This window comes from Eubalaena glacialis, chromosome 4 (genome assembly GCF_028564815.1).
Source record: "Eubalaena glacialis isolate mEubGla1 chromosome 4, mEubGla1.1.hap2.+ XY, whole genome shotgun sequence".
NCBI lineage: Eukaryota > Metazoa > Chordata > Mammalia > Artiodactyla > Balaenidae > Eubalaena > Eubalaena glacialis.
In genome coordinates, this window is record NC_083719.1 from 32,506,350 (window position 1) to 32,533,649 (window position 27,300).

Genomic DNA, 27,300 nt, shown 5'->3' on the forward strand with positions numbered 1-27,300 from the left:
TTCATCAGTTTTCCATTAGAGTTCTGAAAATGCTTATTCATTCAGTTCAGCAGTAGAGTCAGTTATCAGAAACCTGTACCTATCAGAGCCTTTTCCATGAATTCCTTGAAGATGAAACCCTTTTATAGGAACATTTTTGCAAAACCATCAGAGTACACCCAGAACTGTCTGTAAATGACAAAAGACTTAAAAATGACCACAGTTAAAGATTTGATGAAAGTTCGTAATAATGCAAATGATAAGGAAATTTAGTTATTTCTGAGATATACATTTTAAAGTAATAACTAGAATTATAACTTATAACATTATACCAGAATACATAAGATTTTTAGAAATTTCATGTAATGTCTGAAACATTTATATTAACATACTTCCATACAAATAACCCAATGAAAGTTTAGTATTAGTTGTTTTTTTGTTTGTTTGTTTGTTTTCTTATACTGCAGGTTATTAGTCATCAATTCTATACACATCAGTGTATACATGTCAATCCCAATCGCTCAATTCAGCACACCACCATCCCAACCCCATCGCGGTTTTCCCCCCTTGGTGTCCATACGTTTGTTCTCTACATCAGTGTCTCAAATCTGCCCTGCAAACTGGTTCATCTGTAACATTTTTCTAGGTTCCACATACATGCATTAATATACGATATTTGTTTTTCTCTTTCTGACTTACTTCACTCGGTATGACAGTCTCTAGGTCCATCCATGTCTCAACAAATGACTCAGTTTCGTTCCTTTTTATGGCTGAGTAATATTCCATTGTATATATGTACTACATCTTCTTTATCCATTCATCTGTTGATGGGCATTTAGGTTGCTTCCATGACATGGCTATTGTAAATAGTACTGCAATGAACATTGGGGTGCAAGTGTCTTTTTGAATTATGGTTTTCTCTGGGTATATGCCCAGTAGTGGGATTGCTGGATCATATGGTAATTCCATTTTTCGTTATTTAAGGAACCTCCATGCTGTTCTCCATAGTGGCTGTATCAATTTACATTCCCACCAACAGTGCAAGAGGGTTCCCTTTTCTCCACACCCTCTCCAGCATTTGTTGTTTGTAGATATTCTGATGATGCCCATTCTAAGTGGTGTGAGGTGATACCTCATTGTAGTTTTGATTTGCATTTCTCTAATAATTAGTGATGTTGAGCAGCTTTTCATGTGCTTCTTGGCCATCTGTATGTCTTCTTTCGAGAAATGTCTATTTAGGTCTTCTGCCCTGTTGGAAGATTTTTAATCACAGTTTCAATTTCATTACTTGTGATTGGTCTGTTCATATTTTCTATTTCTTCCTCATTCAGTCTTGGAAGGTTATACCTTTCTACGAATTTGTCCATTTCTTCTAGGTTGTCCATTTTATTGGCATAGAGTTGCTTGTAGTAGTCTCTTAGGATGCTTTGTATTTCTGCGGTGCCTGTTGTAACTTCTCCTTTTTCATTTCTAATTTTATTGATCTGAGTCCTCTCCCTCTTTTTCTTGATGAGTCTGGCTAATGGTTTATCAATTTTGTTTATCTTCTCAAGGAACCAGCTTTTAGTTTCTTTGATCTTTGCTATTGTTTTCTTTGTTTCTATTTCATTTATTTCTGCTCTGATCTTTATGATTTCTTTCCTTCTGCTAACTTTGGGTTTTGTTTGTTCTTCTTTCTCTAGTTCTTTTAGGTGTAAGGTTAGATTTTTTACTTGAGATTTTTCTTGTTTCTTGAGGTAGGCTTGTATAGCTATAAACTTCCCTCTTAGAACTGCTTTTGCTGCATCCCATAGGTTTTGGATAGTCGTGTTTTCATTGTTATTTGTCTCTAGGTATTTTTTGATTTCCTCTTTGATTTCTTCAGTGATCTCTTGGTTATTTAGTAAAGTATGGTTTAGCCTCCATGTGTTTGTGTTTTTTTTACGTTTTTTTCCCCTGTAATTCATTTCTAATCTCATAGCGTTGTGGTCAGAAAAGATATGATTTCAATTTTCTTAAATTTACTGAGGCTTGATTTCTGACCCAAGATGTGATCTATCCTGGAGAATGTTCCATGTGCACTTGAGAAGAAAGTGTAATCTGCTGTTTTTGGATGGAATGTCCTATAAATATCAATTAAATCTCTCTGGTCTATAGTGTCATTTAAAGCTTCTGTTTCCTTATTTATTTTCATTTGGATGATCTGTCCATTGGTGTAAGTGAGGTGTTGAAGTCCCACACTATTATTGTGTTACTCTCGATTTCCTCTTTTATAGCTGTTAGCAGTTGCCTTATATATTCAGGTGCTCCTATGTTGGGTGCATATATATATTTATAATTGTTATATCTTCTTCTTGTGTTGATCCCTTGATCATTATGTAGTGTCCTTCCTTGTCTCTTGTAACATTGTTTATTTTAAAGTCTATTTTATCTGATATGAGTATAGCTACTCCAGCTTTCTTTTGATTTCCATTTGCATGGAATATCTTTTTCCATCCCCTCACTTTCAGTCTGTATGTGTCCCTAGGTCTGAAGCGGGTCTCTTGTAGACAGCATATATATGGGTCTTGTTTTTGTATCCATTCAGCAAGCCTGTGTCTTTTGGTTCGAGTATTTAATCCATTCACATTTAAGGTAATTATCGATATGTATATTCCTATGACCATTTTCTTAATTGTTTTGGGTTTGTTTTTGTAGACCCTTTTCTTCTCTTGTGTTTCCCACTTAGAGAAGTTCCTTTAGCATTTGTTGTAGAGCTAGTTTGGTGGTGCTGAATTCTCTTAGCTTTTGCTTGTCTGTAACACTTTTGATTTCTCCATCGAATCTGAATGAGATCCTTGCTGGGTAGAGTAATCTTGGTTGTAGGTTCTTCCCTTTCATCACTTTAAGTATATCATGCCACTCCCTTCTGGCTTGTAGAGTTTCTGCTGAGAAATCTGCTGTTAACCTTATGGGAGTTCCCTTGTATGTTATTTGTCGTTTTTCCCTTGCTGCTTTCAATAATTTTTCTTTGTCTTTAATTTTTGCCAATTTGATTACTATGTGTCTCGGCGTTTCTCCTTCATTTTATCTTGTATGGGACTCACTGCGCTTCCTGGACTTGGGTGGCTATTTCCTTTCCCATGTTAGGGAAGTTTTCAACTATAATCTCTTCAAATATTTTCTTGGTCCTTTCTCTCTCTTTTTCTTCTTCTGGGACCACTATAATGTGCATGTTGGTGCGTTGAATATTGTCCCAGAGGTCTCTTAGGCTGTCTTCATTTCTTTTCATTCTTTTTTCTTTATTCTGTTCCACAGCAGTGAATTCCACCATTCTGTCTTCCAGGTCACTTATCTGTTCTTCTGCCTCAGTTATTCTGCTATTGATTCCTTCTAGTGCAGTTTTAATTTCAGTTATTGTATTGTTCATCTCTGTTTGTTTGTTCTTTAATTCTTCTAGGTCTTTGTTAAACATTTCTTGCATCTTCTCGATCTTTGCCTCCATTCTTTTTCCGAGATCCTGGATCATCTTCACTATCATTATTCTGAATTGTTTTCTCTGGAAGGTTGCCTATCTCCATTTCATTTAGTTGTTTTTCTGGGGTTTTATCTTGTTCCTTCATCTGGTACATAGCCCTCTGCCTTTTCATCTTGTCTATCTTTCTGTGAATGTGGTTTTTGTTCCACAGGCTGCAGGATTGTAGTGCTTCATGCTTCTGCTGTCTGCCCTCTGGTGGATGAAGCTATCTAAGAGGCTTGTGTACGTTTCCTGATGGGAGGGACTGGTGATGGGTAGAGCTGACTGTTGCTCTGGTGGGCAGAGCTCAGTAAAACTTCAATCTGCTTGACTGTTGATGTGTGGGGCTGGGTTCCCTCCCTGTTGGTTGCTTTGCCTGAGGCAACCCAACACTGGAGTTTACCTGGGCTCTTTGGTGGGGCTAATGACACACTCTGGGAGGGCTCATGCCAAGGAGTACTTCCCAGAACTTCTGCTGCCAGTGTCCTTGTCCCCATGGTGAGCCACAGCCACCCCCCGCCTCTGCAGGAGACTGTCCAACACTAGCAGGTAGGTCTGGTTCAGTCTCCCGTGGGGTCACTGCTCCTTCCCCTGGGTCCCGATGCCCACACTACATTGTGTGTGCCCTCCAAGAGTGGAGTCTCTGTTTCCCCCAGTCCTGTCGAAGTCCTGCAATCAATTCCCACTAGGCTTCAAAGTGTGATTCTCTAGGAATTCCTCCTCCCATTGCCGGACCCCCAGGTTGGGAAGCCTGACGAGGGGCTCAGAACCTTCACTCCAGTGGGTGGACTTCTGTGGTATAAGTGTTCTCCAGTCTGTGAGTCACCCACCAGCAGTTATGGGATTTGATTTGATTGTGATTGCGCCCCTCCTACCATCTCACTGTGGCTTCTCCTTTGTCTTTGGATGTGGGGTATCTTTTTTGGTGAGTTCCAGTGTCTTCCTGTCGATGATTGTCCAGCAGCTAGTTGTGATTCTGGTGTTCTCGCAAGGGGGAGTGAGAGCACATCCTTCTACTCCGCCATCTTGGTTCCTCCCCTCATATACTCGACATGGCTTTTTAAATATTCCATTTCTTTCCCTACCTCCCCCCACCCCCAGTTTGTACGTATATTTGACAAATAAAATTGTAATATATTTAAAGTGTATATGTGATGATTTGATATACATATATATTATGAAAGGTTTCCCTCCATCCAGTTAATTAACATCCATCACCTCACATATTGACCTTTTTTGGGGGTGGTGGTGAGAACATTTAAGTTCTATTATTTTAGCAAATTTCAGTTATGCAATACAGTGTTATCAACTGTAGTCACCATGTTTTATTTTAGATCCTCAGACTTTACACATCTTATAACTGAAAGTTTCTACCCTTTGACCAACCACTTCTTCCTTTTTTTCCCCATCCCAGCCCCTGGCAACCACTTTTCTACTATTTATAGATTGTACAAAAAGCTTCCAAATTCCTTTTAGATATTTCTGCCTCTCTTCACTTATGGTGATTATTAAAAAGACTACCCTCTCTCCTTTCTCTCACAGTCCTCTTGGAGTTTTAAAAATTGCTCAGCCCCTGCACCCCTGACTTGCAACACTTCTTGCAAGGCACAAATCTCACAGGAATAGCTCATTTTCTCTTTTGGCACCTATTTTTTTGGGTTGAGGTAGGGAGAATTAGTTCCCTTATAAATCTGATAAATACAAATTTCTAACTGATTACATTTATGTTAAAAATATTTTGTCTAGTTCATTTTTGTTATAAAGTTAATTTTTTTTTTTTTGATATATAGGACTTACTACTTTTTCTCTAGTTCAATTAGTAAATTCTTGGGAATTCCCTGGTGGTCCAGTGGTTAGGACTTGGTGCTCTCATTGCTAGGGGCCCGGGTTTGATCCCTGGTGGGACAACTAAGATCCCGAAAGCCCCACAAGCCTTATGGTGCGGCTTTCTGATGGGCAGCTGGGATGCGCCCCTGCTCTTCTGCCTGTCCAGCATCTACTCTCCCTCCCCTGGTTAGAATAATTTGAACTGCCCAGAAAAGGGTGTCACTGTTTTTCCACTGGACTTGGAACTCCAAGGGGGTCCTCTGGGAATTCTGCAGCCATCTCACCACCACCACCAGGGGGCTTGCCTGAGGGTACAGCAAAACCAGAGGAAAGCAAGGCTGGGAGATGGAGAGGGATTGGTTGGATTTTTTTTTTACTTTTGGAAAATTGTTAGAGATAATTTGACAGGCTTAATGAGACACTAAACTGTGTAAGTGTCTTATTCCTCATTAAGCTTGGGAGAACACATGCTAAAGTCTTCCTATGTTACACTAGTATTTAGCAGTGGAATGTTTTGCTTTGCAAAATTTATGGTCACTTTCAAATACTACAGGGAATATATTTGCATGTATACAAAATAATTCTAAGGAAAAGCATCTTAGTATTTCAGGGGGAAAAAAACAGGTAGAGTTACCTTACTATAATATGATTGGCTCTAAAATCTTAATGTGGACTTTATAAAATATACCAAAATATAATTAGTAATATTGGAATTCTCAAAAGCAAAAATCTAGTCTCATGTGATGGAAAGCAAAGGGTGGATATTGAATTATAATAAAGCAAGTAAAGAAGAAACAGAAACAATAAATCTATAGGAAATTTCTGAGATTAATGATAACATTAATAAATCACTTTATTGCTAGGAACCATTTTAGGCATTCTGCATATGGAATTTTATTTAACTTTCATAACATTCCTTTGGGTATATATTATTATCTAGTTTCCATTTGATAATTAAGAAAACTACCCAAGCTCAGAGAGTCAGTAAGCAATAGAGGTGGAATTCAAACTCAGCCAGAATTTGAACCTTAGTTGGTTTCTTATGATGTCTGTGCCATTTCTGCTATGTTCTGCTCATGCCCTCAAAGTGATGAAATGGAAATTAGTGATAAGTTCAAATGGACATATTAACACATTTTTGTAAGTCCGGCTTTTCTAATTGGTACTTTTCCTCTTAGTGCAGTTTTGACAACTGTTTTCAGTTTCATTAGGGCAGTACTAGCTCTGGAGACTATAAAGTAATCTGTAAAGGAATCCAAATATATTGGTGTTTTGGATATATGTTTCAGAATTTGATCTTGGAAACCAGAGAGCAGGAAAGTAGATATTCAGGAGTTAGTGGAAAATGGGCCCCCAAAGATGGATGACTGATGTGGGCTGACATGAAAAAAAAAGTCTCATGAATTGGAATTGAGGAGTTTGAAATAAAATCATGAAAGGATTTAAAAGATATGAAATAAATAAAATAAAGGGAAAGAACAACAAGTTTAGAATTTGGTTGGCATCAAGGATTAGAAATGTAAAATTTGAGACCTAACACACAAAATTCTGATCTATCTATTTATCTACCTATCTGTCTATCCATCCATCCATCCATCTATCCATCCATCTATCCATCTATCCATCTATCTATATGTGTATGTGTATATATATATATATATATGTCTTATCCCCCAAGTCTCAGGGGATATCGCCTAGGTAGTCTGTGGCTTTACAAGAATTGAAAAGACCATTTGGAATTTCTTCCCCAAAGAATGACAGTATTGTGTAGGGATATGGGCCTCATAGCAGTAGGCAGAGCTAGTCTCTTGGACAGTATAGGACAGCTCAGTGGCAGTGAGCTAATCAGGTGAATATGCATCCTACTGCCCACTCTCATCCCAAGTCAGATTCAGGAACTGTGTTCCTGGGCCTTTTAACTGGAGCCCAAGGCTTCAAGAAGGAGATACTGAGCATTTTGCTAAGAAGCCTAATGGGAGCTTGACTTACACCTTGCTGTAACACTTGAACTTCCACAAGAGATGTAATTTTGATAATAAAATTCTTAGCCATAATTTTAAAAATGTGACTAATAGAACTGACTGTACTTATAGTAGGGAACAGTTCATACTGGTTGCAGAAAAAATGGGGAGAGTTGGGAATGAAAGGGAGAGAACTTGCAAAACCTTCTAGAGCATGAAAACAACTCTCAAGAATCTGGGAAGTTAACAACCTCTGATTCAAACTTCATTCTCTTTAATTTTGGAAGCTCAGAAGAGGTCTTGCGCAAGTCATGTGCCCTGGCTCAGGTCGGCCTGGATGGGTGGAACACAAGGGCCATTTTACCAGGAGCAAACTACTGGGAGAGGCTTCCATGAGTCAGCGGTGCCTAAGGGTTATCTGGCCTTGCCCTGAAGGGTGGCTCCACGTTCACTGAAACTCAAACTACCCAAAGTGGTGACATTATGTCAGGATTTAAAACTATAAATGGGGGGCTTCCCTAGTGGCGCAGTGGTTGGGAATCACCTGGCAATGCAGGGGACACAGGTTCAGGGCCTGGTCCAGGAGGATCCCACTTGCCGCGGAGCGGCTGGGCCCATGCACCACAACTACTGAGCCTGCGCTCTAGAGCCCATGAGCCACAACTACTGAACCCACGTGCCACAGCTACTGAAGGCCGGTGCCACAACTACTGAAGCCTGTGCGCCTAGAGCCTGTGCTCAACAAGAGAAGCCACCGCAATGAGAAGCCCTCGTACCGCAATGAAGAGTAGCCCCCGCTTGCTGCAACTAGAGAAAGCTCGTGTGCAGCAACGAAGACCCAACGCGGCCAAAAAATTAAATAAATAAATAAATTAAATAAATGTGAAAAAAGAAAAAAAACTATAAACAGAAAAACAGAGTTGAGAGGGAAGGAAAGAAGAGATGCGGAGAAGGGGAGGGGGTGATTAATGAAGAAATGGTGATGGTGGTAATGTACTCATGTTATAGAAAATAGGAATTGTATTATTTCACAAACTTTGCACTTTAGATTTTTTTGACAACTAAATACTGGTTCCTGATATTGTCACAATAATCTTGTAACACAGATATCTATGAGGACTCCGGAAATCTACCCCACAGATTCTGACATTTATGACTTTTGATTAAGAAGGTGCTTGTAACTTTCATGTCCCAAGGTGTCTAAGGAGCATCTTGAGTTGTGGTTCTGGATTTCCTTTTTAATCCATGGATTCCTCTACAAAATCAAAGACACTATCACCCAATTGCCATAAAACCCTGACTCTAGACCTAATTTCTAATTACGGTTTTGTTGGGATGTCTTAGAACTGAGCCAGAAGTTAGAAAACTTTGATTTTACCACCAGCTCTGTCACCAAAGAGCTCTTTGTCGTTGGCAAATCATTTAACTTCCACGTGATTTAGTTTTTCCAACTGTCAAAAGGGAGTGATATGACCCCAACTACTTCACATAGGTTTAAGGATTAGGTGAGCTGATATGTATGAAAGCATCTTGAAAAGTCTGAAGCATTATATAAACATAAAAGATGATCACACAACGATGAGGGGGTGCCACAAGTAAAATCATTACTAAGTTTATCCTGACTTGAAATATTTTAAAATCATTTATATAAGGTCATTTATTTATTTGGGAATTATTATGTGCCTGTCCCAAGATTTAGCCATTGAACTGGCAATATGGAATATAGACTTTTATTTTCTCTAGGCCTGGATAAGCGTATGGCTATTGCCCATCCAAACAGGATGAAAAGCTCTAGCAATTGTATGGCATTTCCAGAGTCTGGACTGGTGAATTCTGCACTAAGAACAATCTAAGTGCACACTTGATGGAACCCCTAGCAGTTGCCTGCCCGTGCGCAGTCATTTACACCTAACTAAACATGGGCTTTTTCAGGACCGAGTCTCACTGAGATCTTATCATGTTTACCATAATAGTGGTTTCAAAGTTCCCCACATTACCGGACCCTACTCATGCCTTCTTCATTCACCACAGATTTTCTTACCTCTTATTTTACTAACAGCATGGAGAACACTCAACCTGACCATCCCCACTTACCCTTCATTCTAACTTAAAGTCTCCTTACATCTTGCTTCCCTCATTTCCTTTACCACTGATTCTCTGGAAAAACATCAGTCTTACCAATACTAGCTGCCATTCTTGGTTCGTATCAGTGCCCGCTTCCTTACAGACCCTGCTTCATTAAACACCAACTCCTTCACTTGCATCAGGTAAGAAACATTTATTACAAAATTACTATGTGCTCTGGACTGTGTGTTTCATCCTTTACGATGCACTTCCCATCTTAAACATGGTTTGATCGCCTCTACTCTAAAGAAACACAACAATATTCTTTCTTCTTTGTCCCCCACTCTAGTTACTAGCTGCTTTTTCTCCTTCCCTTCACAGCCACACTTCTTGGAACACAAGTCTATATTTGCCACTTCTATACCTTTATTGTGCTTGGGTGGCTTCATGGCAGAGGGAAGAATGAAAAGTTCTGAGGTAGAGAGGCTTGGGTTAGAAATCAGACTTCACCACTCTTATGTTAACCTTTATTTAATTGTTTATTACTCAATTTGGGGCCTTAAGTAAGTTGCTTGACTTCTCCAAGTCTTCATTTTCTCATCTGTGAAATGGTCATATACACCCACCTTGCAGAAGCACCTGAACATTGCAGCTCTTAATAAACACTCCTGTTCTTAACTATTACTTGATCTGGCTGCATCATTGATATATGGCAGTCTGCCCACCTTAACTGTAAAAACCAAAACCTTTTCCCCAAACCAACTATGCATAATCTTGGTTCTGTTAAGATATCTTAGAATGGGTTAAGAATCAGGAAGTTTAACTCCTTATCCAGCCTGTTAGGTACTAAACAAACAAACATTACTTTCACTTTCTTGATTCCTAAACAACACCAGAAGCAAGTTTTCAACATGCGAAGTAGAATGGTTTGGTAGAAACAATACTTGTGCTGGAATCATTCAGATCTGGGTTTGACTACCAATCCCAACTAGTACTAGCTGTAGGACACTGAGTAATGTAATTTGCTTCTCTGGGTTTTATATTCCCTGCCTGTTAAAATGGGACTACTGCTTCCTAACATGCAGGATGGTTATGAGAATTAGAAATGACATGTGTACCTACCCAGCACATAGTTGGGTGTTCTACTCAAGAATTATCTTAGAACCTAGAACTGTGGTGTTCTACATGGGACAGGCTCTCATTAAACCTCCGAGGGCACGTTTATGTCTCTCTGTGTACTGAGACTGGGATAATCATACTCTATTACAATTGACATTTGATCTAGTATAGAATATCATTTACAATATAGGCATATAAGTAGTATTGCCATTTATGTCAAATCATAAAATTTTTCAGAAGATCCTCAGTAGCTTTCAAAGGTAAGGATTTGAAACCCCTGGGTCACAGGCTTAGAAAATCCTGTTTTACAGAATTTTTTTCTTGCCTGATTCAAAGCCATCTATTCTTATCTTCAAAGAATTTATAAACCCATAGTGGATGCAAACCCATAGAGGATGGGAAATTTTGAAAACCAATTTAGTTGAAAACAAACTACTGTAACTATATTAGTAAAAAAAAAAAAAAAAAAACCTTTGCTTTGAAAGCAAGCTGCCAAGAAAATGTTGGCCAGCTTAGAATAGTCTATCAACATGGAAAGAAAAGTAATACTGAAACGTTCATGTTTTCATAGATAATCAAGGCAGAAATTAAAAAGAAGGTGAAGAGGTAGAGATCAAAACAAATATGATCAATTAGAGGAAAATAAGTAAAGAAAGCCTTTGATCACTACCTTAAACTTCCCTATCTCAGATCTAACTGTAACATTCAATGTCTCTGAATACTATTTTAATTCTTAAAACTTCACTTGCCCAATAACTTTGTTGGCTATCCATTTGTTTACATCGTTATTTTCATAATTAGACATAATCATGAAATGTAAGTTGTTTTTATAAATGTTTTTATCTATTTTCAATTCATAAAATAACATGAAATCAAATCAGGCAGTAATTTGATTGAAGATTGCTGACTTCTGAACCTTTCCTTTCAAAAAAATGTTAAGTATTATATTAAAAGGAAAAAAGTCAGTATATAGGAAAAGTTTTTTGTCAGATGCTGATAGCTTACAAGGTGTCTTTCTTGTTCTGAGATAGACCATATTTGGGCAGAAGACAATAACTGAATTTCTTTTCTTCAAATGCTAAAATTGTTTTAAAAGTATACTAAAACTCATATAGGAGTAAAGGAAGTACTAGAACTCAAGGTTTAGAAAATCCTCATATGAACTGTTTTATATGTTGAAGGAATAGTGAGTGTTTTGAGTAAATCAATACTTTAAAAATAAAAATCAATATAATCCAGAAACATAACATCTATAAGCAGAGAAGGAGTAAACATTGTTGATGCAGAGACAATAGTACAGCTTCAGAATGTGAGCAAATAGAGGGACAACTAAGGCAGATGCTTCAAACACAGCTGTTTGTGGAAGCCAGACAGGAGCATGCATTTGTACGTAGCTCTGGGAATCGACTGGTGAGCAGGAGATTCATGTCCTGGCTCAATGGAGTGGCTACTGCAGGGCTCCAGCCGACTGTAAATTTGTGGAGAACAAGTCTAGATTTTTCTGTGAAATCTTTCAATTTTTGAATGTTGGCAACTAAGTAAACAAAACAAAACAAATACATAAAACAAACAACATCCTCCAAATTCTGCACACCAAACAAAGCGCACTTTTGGATTAAATTGCTTTGTGATAGACACCTTTTTTAAGTTAAGTGAGAGGAAGTGCCATAAAGAAAAGGTCTATTAAGGGAAATTGCCTGATCATAGGTTCCTCCAGGAACCCAGTTTTTTTCCTACTAAAACTATAAGGGTTTGAAAGCGGTAAATTAGACCACCAGACCAGGTAGAATCATGAATTGAGGAAAGAGGACCAGAACTGCCAACAAAGAAGACAGAGCTTCCCTGCAGCGACTGAACAGAGACTCCAAAGGAAGAAGCGCTGGAGAGGCAAAGTGACCACGACCCAGTGTAGCTGAAAGAAGCACAGCTATGTAGACAGATGGATGTAAACAGAAAGTTCAGTTCAATTAATGTTTGTCATTTCTATGGCAATGACTATTCTTGTCATTGCTAGTTTTGGAAGATCACCAAGGGAGAAGAGAGAAGGGTCCCTGAATCAAGAGACAGCACAAAAGCATCGGGTGATAAATCAAGACCTAGAGGAGAGAAAGACATAGAAGAAGAGACGACCCAAGAGAGAAAATATAAAAGCCACAGAGAAGCTCCTACCAGAGGTGGGACCTCAGGCAGGTCTTGCCCTCTTCCTTCTTTTCTTAAAAAAAAAAAAAAAAAAGTATTTTAATTTACACTAATAACATTAATTATTTCTTGAAAAAGTTTTAGAACAGAAAAAATAAAATTTCACATGACATCTCACTCCCCATTCCAACCATTGTTTATCTTTGCAGAACTTTTTCTATGCATTTACTCACCTATGGATGTATGCATAGAAATATCTGATTAAAAGCCTAAATATTGCTGTATGCTGAGCGTCATATTGCATAGCATGGGCCTAGCTCATTCTTTGTAACTGTGGCAGAGTGCTTTGTGATCAGGATATTTCACGGTTTGTTTAGTCTTTACCCACTTTCTACTAACAATGCAGCCGCGAGCAGCTACCTACATGCTTCTCCGTATATCCGTGGCAGTAGTTTTCTAGACTAGGTATGTAAAAGTAGAATTATTGAGATGAAGGATTTGCACATTTTATATTCACATGGTTTCTGTCAAATTGTCCTCCAGCGGAGCTTTACCAGTAGAGACTCTCTGAAGGCTTGCCTCTTCATACCCTCTCTACCACTGGACATTTTTAATCATTTTTTTTCAGTTGTGTCAACACCATCACTTAACTTTTCTGAGCCTCAATTTCATCTGTAAAATGATAAAAATCCTACTTCCCAGTGTTAGGATAATTACATTAATTAACAAAAGTGCCTGTCACAAGTGCCTAGCTCACAGTAGGTAATCCATGAACTTTCATTCCCTTCCTTCATTATGGATTCTTCAGTGAAGGACAATTTAATCTAGTTAGTTGTATTTGTATAATTTTCTTATGGTGCTAATAAACCTTTGCAATTAGTAACATGTGTTTAACCATTGAGTAAACCCAGTTTTAATTTTTAACCCATATTCACAGTCTATTTTTAATTAAAGTGCTCTAATGAGGAATATTTCTTTTAGAGTTTAGTATTGCTATAGTATTATGTCCTGTGTTATAACCCAATTTTACCATTACATTCTTTTTTCAGTTACTGTGAAACCTTTGTTTTTATTTTCATTGTGACATTTTTTGGCTTTCACTTGTACTTTTCATTAGTCTGGGGTAAATAAAGGTGTATTTTAATGAAAATTAATGTAAATGTATGCTTACATTAATTTTTTTTTAGATTTTCACTAAAATGATAATTTAAAAGTTTGTATTGAAGATCTAAGGAACTCTGAGAATGTCTGAAGGCCTCACATTGAAATATACTACCTTGTCTCTCCACAGCTCAGTCAGGTTTATGAATCACAAACAAAGATTTCTCCACCTCATTTTTCTCATCTGTGTGCTTTGCTTAATGATTCTAACTGATCAAACAATACCAAGTTTTACTGCTTCTAAATCTAATTCATAAATTTCTTCACTATATTATGCAAATTAAATTAAAATAATATAGTCATATTTACATTGTGCATCTAATCTTGTATGTAGTCCAAATATAATAGTAAATTGGTGAAATCAATGTATAATATTTAACAACCACTCATATTGATTCCTGTTTTGTGTTTTCTTACTCCCTACATCCAGTATGTGGACAATTCCTATCAACGCTACCTCTGAAACATATTCTAAATTCATCTACTTGTCTCCCTTCCACCCTGGTCCAAGCCACATCATTTCCCACCTGAAAATCTTCTAACCTGTCTTTCAGCTTCATTCTTATATGCCTACATTTTATACTCCACACAGCAGTCAAAGAGAAGTCCCAAAATGTAAACCAGATTATAATACTCTTCTTCATAATGGCTCCAATTTCAATGGCTTCCTTTTACAAATTCTGAACCATGACCTTCTAGGACCCATTGGATTTGGTCAGTGCCTACTGTTCCAGCCTCATCTTGAACCACTCCCCCTTCACTTATGGTATTCCACCTGACTGAGGTCTTACTATTTCTTTAACCAAGAAATAGGCTGATTCTTGCCTAAGGAATTTGCACTGCTTTCTGGCCAGACATTCCTCTCCCATATCATTGTATAGTTGGACTCTCTCATCATTCATGACTCTGCTTAAATATTATCTTCTCAGAGGTCTTCACTGACAATCTCATCTAAAGTAGCTTCACTTTGTCTGCTACCTCTCAGTCACATCATTGTTTTTATTTCATTCATAACCCTAAGCATTCTCTGAATTTATTTATCCATTTACTTGTGTATTATCTGCTCCTCCAATTAGGATGTAAGCTGTATGAAAGCAAAAACCATATAATCATTCTTATTGCTATATTCCCAGGCATAAACACATGGTAGTCACTCACTAAATATTTGTTGAATGGATATATGAATAAATAATCTTCTGCTAGAAAAAATAAAGAAAAAAAAAAAAGAAATGTCAAACCCTCTTGGATCTTGTCACTCTTGGAACAAAGCAAAGATTAAACACAATAAAGAATTTATTATGTAATTCATGTTTATCATTAATATTCACATGAAGGGTTATCATTTTTTGCATGCAGTAGTGAAATTGAATGTTACAGGGCACTGAACAAAAAGAATGACAGTCAAATATAGGCATAAGTCATATAATTAGTAGAAAGAATAACATTTAATATCAGACTTGGAGTTGGAATAAGAAGTCATCCAGTAGAAAAATTCACTGGGTCTAAATACAATTAAATTTTAAATCACTGACTTGACTGAAAGAAAGGAAATCTTTGGTAATAAGAGAGCAAGGCCAGTAAGCAGTATAGGATCAACACTAAGGATTCTGAATAGATCAGAATTGGACTGGTCAAAGTTCATCCAGAAAGGTCAGCCAGGAAGGAGAAAAGAGTCCAAGATAGCCAGCCAATGTAGAGTTCCAGTCAAAACCATGTACTTTGGAGTCAATCAGACTTGGAGTCAAATCCCCTTGACCTTGCACATAATTTATGCTCTTGTCCATACTGGAGTTTTAGCATGATGAAACTGGGGAGTGGGGAGGATAAGGGGCTTGGTAAGACCCCATTTTGCTCTTTCCACATGTGCCAGGAATTCACAAACAAAACAGTACATGCCCAACATATAATGGAACCAAGCCAAAGTTATCTTGAGGAGCCGGGAGATATAGAAAGCTATGACGACCTAAACTGCCCCAGTCTGATTTCTTCTGATATGCTTTGCTAAAACTGTATTACTTGTCTTGGTAAACTTTGACAGCTACAAATTGTGTCATAGTGTTCACTTTGACCAAACTTCCAATGCAGTCTTTTGCAGGACTGCATCAAAGGAGCACACTTAACTTAGATTGTTGATAACACCTTGCTGAAGGGCCTACTGCTACTTTAGAAGCTAAGAATTATATTTAAAGAAACCCCAATAAGTTAGAGAGCTCTAACTAGAATGACATTAAACAGAAAAAGTACAAGTTAATTACTCAGTGACCAAAAATTTAGTACGTGATGAGGAAAAATCAAGTATGTCCAGCAATCACAGAAAAACTTTTAGGGTACACTTATTTCATCATAGATCAAATATTAATAAATTATATAGCATAGCTATTTTAAAACTTAAAATATTTAATATTGTATATATTTCAACTGAAATATGACCTCCAGTTTCAAAAAGGAATCACCTTTTAGGCTCTTATTAAATTGTCAGAATTTAATTATTCAGAAATTGAGTATAAGGCTGATTATTGAACTTAGATCTACAGCAGTAGTTTCAAAATTTAAGAGTAACTCGGGTGCATATTTAATAAACAGGTTCTAGGGACCCATCCTTAGAGATTCTGATTCAGAGATGCTCTTGGATGGGGCTCAGTGATCTGCATTCTTGCCTAGAATCTCAGGGAGTTCTGATGCATGTAGACTATGGACCACATTTAGAGAAACGCTAATTTTGCTTTCTTCTCCTTTAAAGAAATAGTGAAACTCAAGCCAGCTAATGTTGGCACTACTGATGTGGTAAGCGGTTTAGATTAAGGTACGAAGAGATGCTTTAAGTAGATTGCTTAAAAGAATTTAAAAAAATAACTTAGAGATAGTATTTGTCCATTTTCTTCTATTTAGCATAGGACAGTATTTCTTGAAGTGTAGACCCAGCACCAGTAGTATCAGCATCATCTGAGAACTAGTTAGAAATACAAATTCTCAGGCCCCATCCCAGATCTAATGAATTAGAGATTTTGGGGCTGGGACCCAGAAATCTGCATCTTAGCAAGTTCTGGGGTGGTTCTGATGCACAGTCAAGTGTGAGAATCCTGGTGCAGACTAAATGGTGGTAGACCAGGGCTGTGAAGAGACTGGTAATTTTATGTAGTCATTGTGCTACTAAGGTGTGTAACTTGTTGCCTGAAATGTATTATTATCACAACCTCTCTTTCTTAAAGCACAACTTGTTTATTTTTGACCCTCAGTAATATCATATTGGCTACTAGCTGATGCTTTCAGTTTGTACTTCATTTTCTAAGAGTTCCTTCTGGTTATTTCTTGTCCTGTCTACAAGAACCAAACCTTACATGATCCACCCATAGCTGAAATAAGAGAACCTGGTGATTATGAAATGGGAAAAACCTCATTAAGATGACACCACACTGAATTAGGAGATTGGGATTAACATATACACACTATTAAATATAAAATAGACAACCAAGAAGGACCTACTCTGTAGCACAGGGAACTATACTCAACATTTTATAATAACCTATAAGGGAAAAGAATCTGAAAAAGAAAATATATATATATATAAATGAATCACTATGTTGTACACCTGAAACTAACATGACATTGTAAATCAACTATACTTCAATTAAAAAAAAAAACACCACACTACCCCTTTTATAATTGGATGGATGGGGAAGTGACAAGTAGGGGTGGAAAGTGATAAAGGCAAAGGGGAAGATCAGAAGATAACTTTAGGATATGGCAGACTGAAAAGATTGGAGAAAGGAAGACAAAGTGATCAGGAGCAATCTTTAATGTACAGTTTATAGAATACTGACCACCAGTTTTCTATCCAGAAAGAGAGAAAGAACCAGGCAAAGTGGATTCATCAAGAGGGTAGAATCCATTTTGACTACCTACCCTATACCTTTTATGGTGCAAATGGCCAAGGAATTAGAATCTCTGTTCCTAAAGACAACCATAAAATTGTAGGACTGGAAGTTCTTGTGAGTTTACTGTTTCTGTGCCTTTCACATAATTTGGCATAAAAAATTGATTGTTGATTCCTTATGAAGCCATCTTCCTGCTTCTGCATAGGACTTTGAAACACAGAATGAGAGAATCATTTAGCCTTATGGATGACAAAGCACAGAATAACTCTTTAAAGTATCCTCAGTTCTGATCGAAGATAAGAAATCTGAGGTCCAGATAAGTTTAGTGATTCATGAAGGAACGCAAATCTTAAAATCATGAGATCCTGATACTAGAATCCTTTTTCCTTATTCAAGTCTTATGTTCTTTCTACCATCCCAGGAAACCAAATCTCTCTCTATCTTACTCTCTACCTCATTTTTTCCAAAACCCTAAGGAGATAAAAGCTTAACATCTTCCTTTTGAAAGTTTTTTCAGTATCTCAATGGTGAAATAACTGAAAATGTACATGTTACTCTTCAAGATGAAAGAAGCGGCTACGGAGAGACTAGGCAAAACAGAAAAATCAACAACTAATAGACTAAAGGCAAGCATAGCAGGCAGAACCCTTCCCCCACACAGAAACAGTTCTCCCAGTTGTTTTTGTGAAGGGGAGGACCTTAATAATTCCCCAAAGTCATGAGTATATGTTTGCTTGCTCATACGTTTGTGTGCATGTGTGTGCTGAGATGATTCTGGCTGTGAGCAAGGTTGACAACTAACTTCCGGGAAGGAGGGGAATTGTTGATAGCCAGATCTCTGAGTTGAGGGGAGGGAGAAGGGTGAGAAGATAGAGCAGAGTGGAGATTCACCCAGGCAGATTCTACGTTGGCTGTTGAGCCTTCTTTAAGGAGAATCCAAGAAAACATCAAAGAAGGGACCCGGTTGGTGGGGGGGAAGGTCATGTGTCAACAGCAACTGGGTTAGACATCTATTCGATGGGGCTTGGAGAAGACCCTAGTTGATTGATGTTCCTGATATAAGCAGTGAGCTGGGTTGGATTGAGTTGAAATGGTTCTGAAATGAGAATGTCTCACGTGGACTGGAGTATGGGTGTGTGATGGTCGGAACTAGTGAGGGACTTCTTTTGACCCCATTGAGCAAAACACCTGCCTTCTTCTGGAGACAAAAAGAGAAGTATGACAAACGTTGCTGTGAAAGTATGTGGAATCGCCACTCTATAATTTCATAACGAGCTCAACTCTTAATGTGCCTTTTAAGTGCAGGTTTCCTGCTGTGTAGGATGTTTCCAAAAGATTTTTAACTGCATTCTCATACTGCCCAGTGCTCTTCTTGGCCATCCTGATAGGATGCTAGCCAGAAAAGAATATCCAGGTGCATCTATCTGCTCAAGGGTCCAAATGGGGGTGGGCAGTACAAGCTTCCAAAGAAGCATTTGGAATTGGGGATGGGGTGGGGGAGAAGGGGTTGATTTTGGCTATTCCAATGGCTACTGGCTTTTCAGTGGCTAGAGATCAAGGAGGCTAAAATTCCTGAACTAGGCAAGACAGCTCTACTTGAGGAGGAATAGTGTGTCCCAGTCTGCTGGTGGCATTCCAGAAAACCGAAGACCTCATTTTATACATGAGATCCAGGGTGTTAAGTGCTCTAGAGGCAGGTGCAGAGCACAGAGCAGCCCCCTCTAAATACAGCACTGTAACATCCCTGCCCCAAGTGGCCCCCTCACGGTTGTCCTCTTTCATTCAGAAAATCCCAAGTTGTTTTTATATCCACCTAAGGACAGTGTGATTATAAAGGCACACAGCTGCTATACTCCCCATCATCAGCAAAAGCAAATCTATATTTTCAAACAACTAAACATATAATAACTCACAACTCTGGATGATCATATGATTAGTCTTCCTTTGGCATCAACGATTAGGAGTGGCTTTACTTTGAAAGTGCCACTCTTCCAAAAGATAAACACCATTGATCTCTCAAGACAGTCATAAATGGTAGGAGAAGAAACAAAGATGGAAACCTTAGAGTTTTTCAGAAATCAGCCTTTTTCTTCAAGTTCAGAGTAAAATAAAAATAGTGATGCAACTTCCTGATTTTCTGATTCAAGTCGTTTCATGCACTAGTCATTTGGTTTGCCTTCCCAAGCCCAGTTTAATTGAGATGGTGTAGGCAGTGAAAACTGCACTGGTGAAACCACGGTGAAGTTTCACCCTGAGAGACAAGAGCAAAGACAGGAAGGTAAGAGGTTAGCCTAATTTCCAGAGACTGGGTGGTTACAATTTCAATTAGGCGTCATGAACCCATGGGAGGAAGCCAGTGATCCTCCTCATATATATAGTATTTCTGATTTTGTGGACTCTGTCTTAGGAGCTTTTGCCCTGGCAACACTGGAAGATCACAGCTGTCATTATTTCCAGCCATTCATGGCCTACACTTACTATTTCAGGCCCATCCTGGATTTAGTAACATGACACAGCGGCCTGCAGGCTGCAGCCTAGACACCTATCTGGTTTCCTCAGGGTGTGGTTAACCTCCAAAGTTTATTGTTTCTGTTGCTGCCTCCTTACTGCCATGCCCCTGCTATCCAGATAGGTCTCTATTTTCTTGGGGAATTAACGACCAGAAGAGGTCTGTGACCCACCTCTTCCTTTAATTTCACAGATTTCCAGAGCAGGAAGGTACCTTAGGGGTGATCCAATTCAACCCTCTCCTTTTGCAAATGAGAAGGCGGTCAAAGAAATTGCTTGTCCAGGATCACCCAAAGCTGACAGAATTGGGCCCAGAAAGGAACTCTTGACATTAAAGATTGTTAATAACTGTGGGTTGATCACAGTCACTGCAACTTATGATGCTGAAACTGCTGGCTGTCATAGAATCAGTGAATCATTTAGAGTGCAAAACTACTTTTTTTTCCAGTAAGTTTTTAAACTTTGCAGTTGCTTTACTTCCAGCTTTTGGACCTCAACTTTTATATACAAAAGGGTGCCACCAAAATCCCCAACGTTCTTCATCACCTCTCTCTGGTCCTTGAGGTTGTGTGTGCATGTGTGTGTGCTCTCTGAGATAAGGCGTCTTACAGCTCTGGCTCTGAACAACAAAGCTGCTGAAGCTGTTAGAAGCTGCAAGAATACCCACTTCCTACTTTACTGGTGACATATTTTTGCAAAGTTGTTCTCGCTCAGCTTCCCCATCTCAAGCAAATTAAGATTTAGAACAATGACTTCAAATTCCTTTTTATGCAATTTCTGCTCTGTACAGTAAAACCTCTTTCCTAGCAAACACAAAATATTTTTCACCAGTGAATTTGAATTGTAAGTATTATGTTACTCTGCATTTATGTCATGCAGCATTTCCTTCAAAGTTAGTTCCTGGGAACATTGGTCTTACTGAGCTATTTTGAGAGAGGGAGGAAAAAAGAAAGAGGTCTGTAGTCAAATATGATTTGGAAATTGCTGCAAATTATATTCTCCGTTTGATATTCATAGTGCTCAGTAGTATATTAAAGACCTTACACTAAAAAACTAATTTAAATTTGCTTAACCCAGGATTTCCCAAACATACTTGAATTACTCTTCCCCATAACATTTATAACATCCTGCAGAAATCTCAGTAGATGGGCAATTCTGAGATAACACTAACCTTTCAGTATGTCTCAGTGTTCCAAGCACCATACGATAATGAAGTTTTTTTAAGGCTCAAATATCAGAATACAAATTCAGACTCTATAGTCAAAAGGCTCAGGGTTCAAATTTTGGCTACATCTCTTACTAGTTGCATAAGTTTGGGTAAATTACTTAATTTCTGAGCCTCAGTGTCTTCATTGCAAAATGGGGAGAATAAGAATGGATTGTAATATAATATTAGGAGAAAAGAAAGAAATACTGGTAGAATATCCAAATAAAGTAAAAGAACTTGAGCAATACTTGCGTTTTTTTAACTGAACCAAGATTCAAAAAAGTACAGAAGGCCTGTCATTATGTTTCTGATAACAACTGAGGCTAACAATTTTTAATCTCTAAAGAAATATCACTCAGGAATTTATTGTTGGGTGTGGTAAGACAGATTTTTCTTTTTCCTCAGATCTTTTAACATATTGCAATAGTTTTCTAAGGTACCTGATAATTTTCTCAAAATCTTGGGAAATCCCTAAAAAACATATTATCTCATGGAACACACAGAAAATTTGCTAAATTTAAAAATCTTCCTAGCCCCGGCTCCTAGTGGATTGGGACACAGAGAAGTTTGTAAGTTGTTTTCCATGGAAATGTAGGTTAAATGCTTGCTTCCATACTAGCTAACAAGAGTCTTTTTAGCCTATGCTAATAACAAATAGCTTTTGTAGGGTGCTTCCTATGTGCCAGGCACATATGTTCTCAAAGCTCTGTTTTTGGAAATATTCCTGTAATTCCTCAAAAACCTCAGAAGGTAGGTAGCATTATTGTTCTCATTTGTAGGTGAGGAAACATGCAAATTATTATAACTTGCCCAAAGTCTGACAGCTACTGGTGCACAGAGCTGGGAATCACACCCACACAGCCTGGCTCCAGAGCGTGTGCATTTAACCACTGTGCAACCACGTGGTGTGACTGAAAGGCAGGGTTGATTTAGATTCCTGTGGGGGAGGAAGAAACACGGGGCAGAGTAGGAAAAGAAAAAAAAAAGATGAGATCTTTTCCATTTCTGGGGGACAGAGAACAGTATGTAGGCTTTAACTTTTCAGTACTCTTTTGTACTTCCCACACCTTGCCACTTCTCCCACTGATACTCTGAATTACAGAAAAGTCCACTTTGGGGCCTCTGCCAGCTCTCACTTCTCTTCAGACATCTGCACGTGCTCATCTGTCTCCCCACTCTTCCCTCACTGGCCTGATTGACACTTTTTTCTGAGCGCTCTGCTTGGGTGTCAATTCCAATAGGAAGCCTCCTCCTCTAAGTCCCCAGGAATATTTAAGTCTCACAGCATCTAGCCCGTGCTCTCCTTTCCTTAGCACTTGTCAGGGGTAGTTTACGTGCCCACTGACTTGTCTGTGGCTCCTAGCACAAGACAAGCATCAGGAGAGTACAGACACGTCTGTCTCGTCTCTGTTGGATCCCTAGGGTCTTGCACAGTACCTAGGGCATGCTCAGTGCTAAATAACTATTTGCTGCTCTCCACACTGTACCACTACCCAATGATTTACCGTGTCCAAAATAATTATCCCTCACCTACAATTTCCTTCTTCCTTGTGCATAAACAGGAAAATTATATCAGAACATTGTGCTGCTGGGATAAAGGAGGAGAAGTACGTTTCTACTCAGACTTTGCCACTCCTGTCCTGTTCCATTTTCATGTGCCTCATCATTCCTCCTGGGGCCTCCACCGATGTTTAATTGCTATTCCGACCCTCCCATCCTTATGTGTGAGGAGGCAATCCCTTGCAGCAACATTGTGATGAGCGTATGCAGATTGGGTGTTGACTAAGGCTCTTGGGGAAATCCCTATGGTGACACTGACCAGTCCCAGGAAGACTATGTGGCCAGAACTCTCAACACCACCACGGTTATCTGGCAAGGTATTCTGGCCATTTAGGGGCAGAACACTTGAGGGATGGAAACAGAGATGCTATAGCAACAGATGCTATTGCTGCTGCTGTCTCCGTGAAGTGGTACATGGTGGTAGGTGTTACCCACTGAATGCTGGTCTCATTAAAACTGAGTACAGTAGAGGCAGAAGGTAACTCGGGAGTACACCATCTACTTTCTACCTCTCCTGCCTCTACTCTAATTATGTTATAATTGTGTGTAATAAACCCTTTTACTGAAGCTGTCTTATAAACCAGGCTATATTATTCTATGGTTCCAAATTTCAGTAGTTATCTCATCAGTATAAATCTAAGAGATTACATAAGTGATTATTTTTCTACAATCAATCAACCAATGCTTGCCAAGCACATAGTACAAAAGCATTTTGCTGGTATGGGGGGAACTTGAGGATGAGCAGGGCATGGTTCTTGCTTTCATGGAACTCACAGTTTTCAAGAGTTTAGGTACAGAAGTAACTAGCACCATATAACATGTAATTGGTGTGATATTGTTGGTGATATTAATTCAGTTTTGGAGATGTAGCTGAGGCACCAGGAGGTCATTAGATGAGTGTTGTTCAGTAGAATGTTCTGGGATGATGGAAATGTTTAATATCTGTGCTGTCTTATACTATAGCCACTAGCCATAGGTGGCTACTGAGAATTTAAAATGTGGCTAGTGTAACTGAGGAACTGAATTTTAAATTTATTTGATTAATTTAAATTTAAAAAGCTCCCTGTGGCTAGTGGCTACTATATTGGACAGGACAAGCCTAGATAACAGTCTATCAGACAAGTGGAAATGTAAACACTCAGAAGAGCATTGGGTCCCAAGACACAGGCTGAAGTGTCAACAATGTAGAGAGAGAACTGAAGCGCCTATGAGCTCCAGACCCTTGTAATTATCTGCCTATGTGACGTCTCAAAGACTCCTCTAATTGAACATATTCAATATAAAGACCGTGGTCTTCTCACATAGTTAATCCATCATTTCCTAGTCTAGATATCTCTCGGATTCACTCTCTTTTGCCATCTCTACTGCCACCTCTGTAGTCCAAGCTCTTGCTTGGATTACTGCAATGGTCTCCTACTTCCTTATACTGCTCCTAGAACAATCCTTCCCAAACATCAAATCTAACCAGGTCACCTCATATTTAGGCAAAAGTCCTAAGTCTTTAACATGGCCTATAAAGTCTGACCCCTGCCTACCTCCCTGGTCCCATCTTTTACTGCTTTTATTTCTTTTTTTTTTTTTGCATTCTTTTTTGGATCTTTTAATAAAGAATACAAAATATTTTAAAATAGCATCATTCTCACATTAAAAATAATAGTTTCTTTATTTTGATATTTTTGCCTTTTTAAAAAGGAGTAGCCAAAAAACTTAACATTTAGCTACTAGCTGTTTTACACACTTAGGAGCATGTGTCAGAAATCTTTTATTTTATTTTATTTTTTTAAAGTTTGAAGTTTTATTTATTGTGGTAAAATACATATAAACTTTACCATTTTAACTATTTTTTTCTCCTTTTTAAATTAAATTATAGTTGATTTACAATGTTGTATTAGTTTCAGGAGTTCAGCACAGTGATTCAGTTATACATATGTATATATCTATTCTTTTTCAGATTCTTTTCCCTTGTATGTTATTATAAAATATTGAATAAAGTTCCTTGTGCTATACAGTAGGTCCTTCTCATTTACCTTTTTATTGCTCATTAAACAATGCTGGTGTGCATGGAGAGCAGGTGGCATGTACAGATGCCATTAATGTGTGTGTGTGTGTGTGTTTGCGTGGGCGTGTGTGGTCAAATATTATCTACCATTGCCATTTGGTTTCACTAAAATTTGAGGAAGCTCCAAGAGGCACTGTGCAGGTGGCTCTAACCAAGAAAAACAGATGCTTTTATTTAGGCCTGAGGTCTATCTCTGTTTTAAAAAAGCTTTAATTAAATAGAAGGCTTTCAAAGAGACTCAGGTCATATACATCCTTTTTACTAGGTTAGTGTGAACTGTGCAGGTACAACGTGGAAAAAGTGAGCTTATTTTAGCATCATCATATCCCTTGCTAACTGCTTCATTACAGACCCAAATCAGGGTGAAAACAAGGAGCCAAAATTTAAGATCCTTGAAGGTCAGAGTACTTAGCATGTGGGGGATGTGAAACGTTTGGTAAAATAAAGTACCCATCTGGAGATAGAGGAGTAGGAGAAGGCTTTCTTCACAACACTTTCTCTATAATAGTTGGCACCTCAGTCCGACATACTGTCGTGCTATTGTTTCTTTCCTGTTTGTTGTTGTTATTATTAATTTTTTTAGGTGTTTCAGGAAAATTTCATTATCCTCAAAAGTTGTTCAGGGCAGAATTGTCTTCTTAGGCAAAAGGAAATAAGTGTAGACAGGCCTAGCTCTAAGCAAAACTGAGTTGACAAAGTTCATCTTCAAAGGCACCCATGTCCCCTATTTGTAAATATTGGTATTTGTTTCTCCTTTTAGGTACTCTCAAACTCTGGTCCAGGAAGGAAAGGGGTTGGTTTGGTTTAGTCACAACCAAAACCAAGCATAATCTATGCATTTGACCTGTTTGGACCTATCCTAAGAGCACTTAGCTCTTTTAGGAAGATTGTCTGGAATTCCTAGCATGATGGGAGAATGAATGTTATCCAGCAGCCTCCCCTGATTCTACACAAGCTAACTGTCAAATGCCAGCTCTCGTAGCACTTCAGGCCAGCGTCTATGACAAGGCTGTGCGGAATGGTTCAGACCAACTGCCTGGTTTGGAATTCCTAGCATGATGGGAGAATGAATGTTATCCAGCAGCCTCCTCTGATTCTACACAAGCTAACTGTCAAATGCCAGCTCTCGTAGCACTTCAGGCCAGTGTCTATGACAAGGCTGTGTGGAATGGTTCAGACCAACTGCCTGGTTTACCAGTTGTCCTTTTCCTTGATATCTCTACCTTTCCATTTCTACTCAGTCCAGTGCTTCCCTAAGGAACGTGAGTTTCTAGCACTGCTCAAAACAAGTTATTATTTACTTTATAACACACAAAAAAGTATTTGCCAGTTAAAGAAGGGCTGATCTGAGTTAAAATTTTTCTATTGTCAATGTGCACAAGCATCTCCAGGGCAGTTATTAAAAAATGGAGATACCTTGGCCCCAAAGCCAGAAGTTCTCATTCAGAAAGGTGGCTATGGTGGTGGTAGAATTGTGGGGATGCAGTGATTTTAAGTTTTGTAAAGTGCCTGAGCCCATTCTGATGTAGATGGTCAACAGGCCACACTGGGAGAAACACTGCCTTGAGAAACAATGGGCAAAAAGGAAATTTTATAATAGTTGTCAGGTGAGATATTTTGAGATGATGAAAATTTACTTCACCTAATGGCAGACCCAGTCCTACTTAGCAACTTAGAAGAAACCCCAATTTTCAATTATTAGAGAAAACAGAAAAATGTATTATAAATTGATTTGTTAGGCTAATTTTGTGACCATATCAGAAAATGTGATTATAATATTCATAAAACTATCTAAAGCAGATAGTTGCCAAAGTTATGAGGTAAATTATAATTTAACAAATTGATCAATGAAGTCTAAAACATTTTGTGTTGCTGTATGTAGAACAGAATAACAAAAGTTAAAATAATAAACAATTCAAGTATTTTAACCAAAAGAAAGTTTGATGAGTTTTCTTCCACAAGGAAGGTATACTTATCTTAATAAAATCAGTAATGTTGCTGCCTGTTTAAATTATTTTAAATTACTAAAAGGTGAAAATTTGAAAACAAAAGTTAAACGGGTTATTTTGGTGAGTTTGAATGTGAAAATCCTAAACTATTGGGTAGTATAATTAAGTCAAATCTCTCTTTTTTCTCTTCACTCACAGACTACAAAAAATTCCAAGAAAATTCCCAAAGAATTTTCACATTGGGTGATAAGTCCATTTGAAGGAAAGACTCATTTCATATTTGCAGAGTATGCTATCAAATGTGCTACTGCTACTGCAAACTGGGCTTTTACTTAAATATTCTTTGTTGAATCAAGATGCTGAAGTAACTCCCATCAGTTTGCTGCTGTGACTTAAAAAAAACTCTTCAGTAATTGC

At 38.2% G+C, this 27,300-nt stretch overlaps 1 protein-coding gene across 4 annotated transcripts in view; it reads right to left on the bottom strand.

Moving 5' to 3' along the window:
• FYB1 (FYN binding protein 1) overlaps positions 1 to 27,300 on the bottom strand; it is a 117,557-nt gene that overhangs the window by 52,136 nt on the left and 38,121 nt on the right. The gene's annotated exons all lie outside the window — the stretch shown is intronic.